Genomic DNA, 6,545 nt, shown 5'->3' on the forward strand with positions numbered 1-6,545 from the left:
CCTTGGTGTCTGCAGAGCTGTTGCTCTCACTCCTCTCTCATGCTGCAGTTGCTGTTGCACTGGTTTTTTTTCCCCTTCTTAACTATGTTATATCAGAGGCGCTACCACCATTGCTGATGGGTCCATCTTGGAGCCAGTGGCATTGGCTCCATCAGACATGGGGGAAGCTTCAGCATCTCCTCACAGAACCCCCCCTGTAGCCCGCCACTACCAAAACCTTGCCACACAAACCCGATACAGTTTCTAACTGACTAAAAGACTGACCATTTTTCCACAGCATTAGCATCCAAGAAGGGGCTCTAGAGATCACAGTCTCTGCAATAATCAGTTGCTTCATGGGATTGCTCCTAAACAGTACTGATAGGTCCAGCCTTACGTAATTTCCATCTAATTAGCCTCTAGATCTGGTTATTATCCAAAATTTGTGCAGGTGGTGGAGATTTCACAGGAGGAATCAGCAAGGCTGTGTACCAACTGTAACATCAACAGCTATATCTTCAGTTTCTGCCTTACTGCTGTAGCTAAAAGAGGTCTAAGGAAAAGCTTGAATGTCCAGAAAGTGGAGCTGTGACTATATTCATGTACACATACAACATGTTTAAAGGCATTTCTGTTGCTGTGCTCTGAACGTTTGCAGAATCACAAATCTAACTTTCTACATAGGGCCCTACTGAAATACTAATGCTGAGATTCCACGTTCACACTAATCCCATTGCTGTGGATGATAAACCAGTCAGGAAAGATGTGTTTATGGTTTTCTTATGCTACAGAAGTCCCCCTAGTTTCTTGTACTGTCTCTTCCTGGCATAAAATTGTTCTGATACTTTTGTGAACGCAGAGTTTTGAACTCTGTTACATTCAGGAGACTTAGACAAAGTATTACTGGCTGAAATTATAACAACACACTAATCAAGAAACTTGACAGTATACAGCAAGCCAAAATTCATTTTTTCCAAGGGGAAAGACTTTTTTTTTTTTTTCCACAATTTTCTTATTTGAAAAGTGTCTGCTAGGTATAGAAATAGCACACAGCTATCTGAACAGTGCAAACACTACTAACACAACAGAAAAACTTGAGTACTGGGGTAGCCTGTGCCTGTAGTGTACATGTTCTGTACAGATACAAACTTTCACACCATGGGTCAGTTTGCTGCTTGGCACAGCTTTATCTGTTGTTGCTGTACAGTGATCTCAAACAATAATATTTCCAAGTAGGGAAATCTGTAGTGAAGACAGACTTTGAAAAGCAAAACCAAAACAGAGATACTGAGGGGATTCTGTTGGAGAAGGGAGGCGGGATGGGGGGTTGTCCCTGGTTGAAAGTTGTGGGGGATGTTTAGATTGTCTGTGTTCCTTCCTAGACGAGCCTTTCTTCCCTTTTTAGGTCATTTTCTTTCTTGTAAAAATACAGAGAAAGTATTATTGCAATTTCTAAATGTTTGTGCTAATTATAGGAAAGAGAAAGGCAGCACACTGTACAGTCTCGCTTGTAAAAGGGAAAACATTTATATTATGTGGTAAGCTGATTTAGATGTATTAGCAGTAATTAAGATGTATTAGTGATTTGGGTAACATGTTCATTGCTGAAAAATTTAGCCTATGTGTCTTCAAAGAGCTTGAACTAAATATAAAAATAAAAATAACTAGTCTAATGCAAAGAATTTGAGACCACTGTTTTAAGTGAAAGTTGAATATGTTAATTAATAAACTAAACAGTGATCTATGGATCCAAACCTTCTAACTGAATTCTAACTGTCCTTCTCATGATAATTCTTATAGAAGTATGAACTAATGCTTTCACCATTTGTTCTAATTTCACAGCAGCCAAGAAAAGAAAAGCTGAGATTTTACCTTTATAGTCTGAAGACTGAAAGAAGAATAAGCAATTTAGAACCTGTTACCAGATAAGCACTGCTATTCCCATTTTTTAGTTTTAGGTGCTGTGTCAGAGCAGTGATAACTGCAGGAACTGTTTTAGCTGCTTAGTGCCAATAGCAGCCTTTTATGCAGGCTAAGCTACAGAAGTTCTGGCATGAATGACCATTTTAGGAATTGTGCTGGGGAATTATATTGTAATAATAGGTAGTACACTACAGGAGATTATTTTCATGTCTGCCTGGGGTTTTTGTGTAGCATATTTCCTTAACAAAAAAAAAGTTTGTTATTTTTAGAAGTAACTAGGCAGCATAAATAGGCAGTAACATTACAGTAAACGTTACAGGAACACATACAGGAATAGCTGTTCTAGTAGGTTTGATTTTTCAAAATCTAATAAGAATATAAAGCCATCTCTGTATCCTCCCCAGCCTCAGATGTCTTGGAAGCTGGAGAAAGTCCCAACATATTTCAGCAGAGGGCCCTTTCAGTGTGCCGTATAAGCCTCATCAATGCCCAGGTATCAACAAATATCACAGGCAAGCGCAGCACACAGCTCCTTTCCTGCTTCAAGCAAAGTGACCCACACAGTTCTTGGAGGGATGGCTCCAGATTAGCCTCATTTCTGTGGGGCATCTGCACCAGGGTAATGTGTCCCCAAGAAAACCTGGAGTTCTGGTAGCCCCAACAGCAACGTGGCTCTTCTGCCTGGCACAAGGGACAGAAGTGAAGCCAAGGATTTACTCAGAGGACCTGTGTAAATGCCCATAGGAGATTAAAGATTTGATGATTGCAAAGTACCTTGAGCTTCTTGAGTGAAAAATAGCAGTAACAGTAAATAGTTACAATGCCAACTCATTATAAGGTTCATTGTTTGAAACCAGCCTTTTACCGCCCATGGTATGTCAAGTTTCTCATTAAAATACTTACAAAGGAGGTCTTTCAGCCCTTTTGAAACAAAGAACAGTATAAAAACCAAACACTTGACTGTATGGAATACCAGAAGTTCATTCCATTAGTTAGGAGAGTGCAATCTGACCCAAAATTGATGCGTAATACCACAGATGATTTTTTAAGTAGAAGAATGTGCATTTTTCGTGGAGACTTACATAATCCTTCCACTTTCAAAAGCAGATGCTCACAGACCCTAGTAACTGTGCTCCAGTCTAAAGCACCATCTGTAACTGAGCATGGTTTCAGTGCTCCTAGGACCCCCAACAAATTATTGGTTGATAGAAAGTTCCTGTATGTTATTCTTCTGTGACTATTGTAAGAAAAAGTTACTGTTTAGTTTTCATTATGGAGACTTTTTTCTTGTGAGCGTTTGATGTATGACCAGCAATACTTGAGAAAGGCACACACAGCATTAGAGGGCAAAACATTTAGCACAGTCTTTAAGATCATAACATCACTTAAGTATTAGAAGTGATGCATAATTTGTTCTCTCCAGAATAAAAATTACTAAGTTATTGATCTCGAATCCAGGAACAATGAAAAGCCAGTTGCTGTTGTGTAAAAGGTGAGAGAATGCACTTGTTAGTTTGTGAAGCAACCATGGGAAATAAACAAGAAAAGTTTCTCCTCAATGTGCCCTTAAACAATACATTTCTAGCTCCAAAGATGACTGGAGCTTAATGTAGAGCATTTAAAAAATTTGAAGTCCTGCAGAAAAGTCTTCTGACTAGATTTTAAGGAAATTATAACCATTTCATTGTATAATAATTAAACAGCTTTGTTCCCTTTACTGTATTTAAAAAAGTAAGCAAACACAGATTGAGAGATGCTATCCCTAAAATCACAACTCATTAACAGAAAAGGGAGCAGGATGAAATGATGATTATTCACGGAAGTATACAATTGTCAGTGGTTATTGTATCTCCTCATAATACAAGAAATACAATTTACTGGTGACTGACCTTAGCAATCAATTTCTTTCTGCCATTATATTAAAAAATAAAAACTTAAGCCTTTTTCTTAGACTGAAACTGGATAAAAAATATCCAGAAATTATCTTTAGATCAACAAATTATCTTTAAGGTCTAGGTAAAGTGGCAGCAGAAAGAAAAAAAAATCCAGAAGCCACCCTGCTTCCTACCTGACAGTCCCACCACACACAAAAATAAGAGGTTATATCACCAGCTAAATCTAATAAAGAAGTGGATTTAATGCTCAAGTGGATAATACTGTAAAGGGATCTCAAGTATCTACTCTGTTATCTTCCTTCCGTGTAGGAATATGCTGCTGTATCACTATATCAATCCAATACATTGCTGCTGCTGCTTCATCTTCGTGGTTTCATGTATTTACCAATTTTTCAGCTGTACTTTTTTGTCTCTCTTTTATAGAAATTTTATTTCATCTGATAATTCAGTGTAGCTTGCCAAATCAGCTAATCCTTGCTGAGGAACAAACACTATTTTCATCCAGCCATAAAGAAACGCTTGAAAATGGGAACTGAGTCTGGAATGAGTGTGTGTTAACAGCCTGCAACTTAGCAACCTTCCACAGGTCATGGCAACAGCTTGCAGCCAAGAGCCAGAAGATGTCTATGACATATTTTGGAGATTAGATCATAGGCAGGGGACTCCTACTGCTTAATTTGGTGTGTGTGTGTTGCTGTGTACCATAGAGACCTGTTTCCACTTGAGCTTGAGTTTTCCCACAGATGCCTTTCCATTAGCACAGCCAGTCCCTCAAGGTAATCCCAACCCAGAAGCCACAGCTGGCTACTCAAGAGCTGAACATGGCCCATAAGTCACCAGTTGACCACTTCTTGGTTTTTTCTTCACCCGTGTTAAAGGAATAACAGAGTTTGGAGATCGGCCCAAAAATGGATCAGTCACATGAATGAACAGTATTACAATAGCCTTTGAAGTACAAGCATATGTACTGTATTATAGACATAGGAATGGTCTCCTTGTAGAGTTACACTTGTATTACACATACTTATTACAGCTGTGAGCACACTTCCATTTCAAAAGACATTATCTTTCTCAGCACTTATTTTTTGCTCCTTACTGCATGAAGTAATTATACAAGCCGTCTGAAAGTTATGTCTTCTCTCCCCTGCCAAGTGGTTTTAAGTTTACTGAAAAATAGCACCCAAGTCTAATTGTCCTACTTAGGTTCCTTCCTGCTTTACTTGTATACATTAAGTCATCTGCACACTTATGTCGGCACAATATTCTCAAACTAAGATAACTATGGAAGGCTTACTGCTATAAAAAAAATTGTTGCCAAAAGCCTTTCCTATTCTGACATAAACCTAAATTAAAAAAAAACCAAACATTCACAGATTAGTAACAGGCACTTACTTGGCCAAAAATTAATAGCTCTTGAGTATGCCACTCATGACCTCAAATTACAGGCAAGTATAATTATTTTCTTAATTATCAGAATTATTTTTGCTTGATAGCAAATTTCTTGTCTGGGAATTGTGTAAAAGAAAAAAATCCTGGTCTGATCTCTCAGTTTTCAGGCTCCTACCCATAAAACAATAAAAGGGAGCTTTATACAAATATATTTGTATATGAATTGCTGGAACTAGTCCCAGGCAAACTTCAAGTTCTCTCTGAGTTCCTGCCAGCCAACCAACCATTCTTTGGTAGCGTGTGGTTCTTTAAAAAACACATGTAGTAGAATATCATGTTCCAAGTTCTCAAGAGCTTCATCTCGCTTATAAGTTCTTTATACTGCATACATTTATTAGTATTTTTAATTTATTACAGCTATCCCAGTGGTTAAAATATTTAAGGCGGAAAAAGGAAAGGGAATGGAGCCATTAGACTGGTGTGATGGCCAGTCTGGACTGACAAGGGCAGCACAGGGAAGCACTTGATGAGCAGTTACTAGATTTCCTCTGTAACCATTCACATTTCAAATGACTTAAACTGAAAGCAACAACTGAGGTCTGTATTTTCAGTTCTACTGTAAGTATGAATATGCAAATAAAGGGATTTTTTTTACCTCATTGGTCAATGATACTGATATTGTAAATATTCACTACCCTGATTACATTCAGTGGCACACAAAATAAACTACATCCTTCAGCATTTCAAAGAGATCTAGATGTGGTAACTCAATCTATTGCTTCCATAATCAGAACTTCTGGGAGTATCAGTCCTGACCTAGTGGATGACTGATGCTATTGCATAGCACCTCCTCACCATGAACTACAATACTATGTGAGCTACTGACTCTGCATTCCAACTGTAACAGCCTACCTATTTTACCTTTGCTCTCTGAACTACCTCATTTTCAGCTATACACCCATTTATTCCAAACTACACAGATTCTATCAATACGTAACAATAAAGAAGCTAAGATAGTTGAGAGTGTTTTCTTCAACTATTTCTAGTGATTATGTGCATGAAAGGCACATTCAATATTTGCATGTTGATCTGCACGTTCCCTTAGTAACTATCTAAAGATACTTGTTTGTCTGTATCTACCATTCTACTGCGGGATGGAAGTAAACAGTCTAGCAAAGTTATCAGCATCAATACCTTAGAATCACAGAATCATAGAATCATTAAGGTTGGAAAAGACCTCAAGGATCATCAAGTCCAACCCAACACCACCTAACTCAATAACCCATGTCCCTAAGCACCACATCTACACGCTTCTTGAACACCTCCAGGGATGGTGACTCAACCACCTCCCTGGGTAGC

Source organism: Pterocles gutturalis, unplaced genomic scaffold, assembly GCF_000699245.1.
Source record: "Pterocles gutturalis isolate BGI_N339 unplaced genomic scaffold, ASM69924v1 scaffold37807, whole genome shotgun sequence".
Classification (NCBI taxonomy): Eukaryota; Metazoa; Chordata; class Aves; order Pterocliformes; family Pteroclidae; genus Pterocles; species Pterocles gutturalis.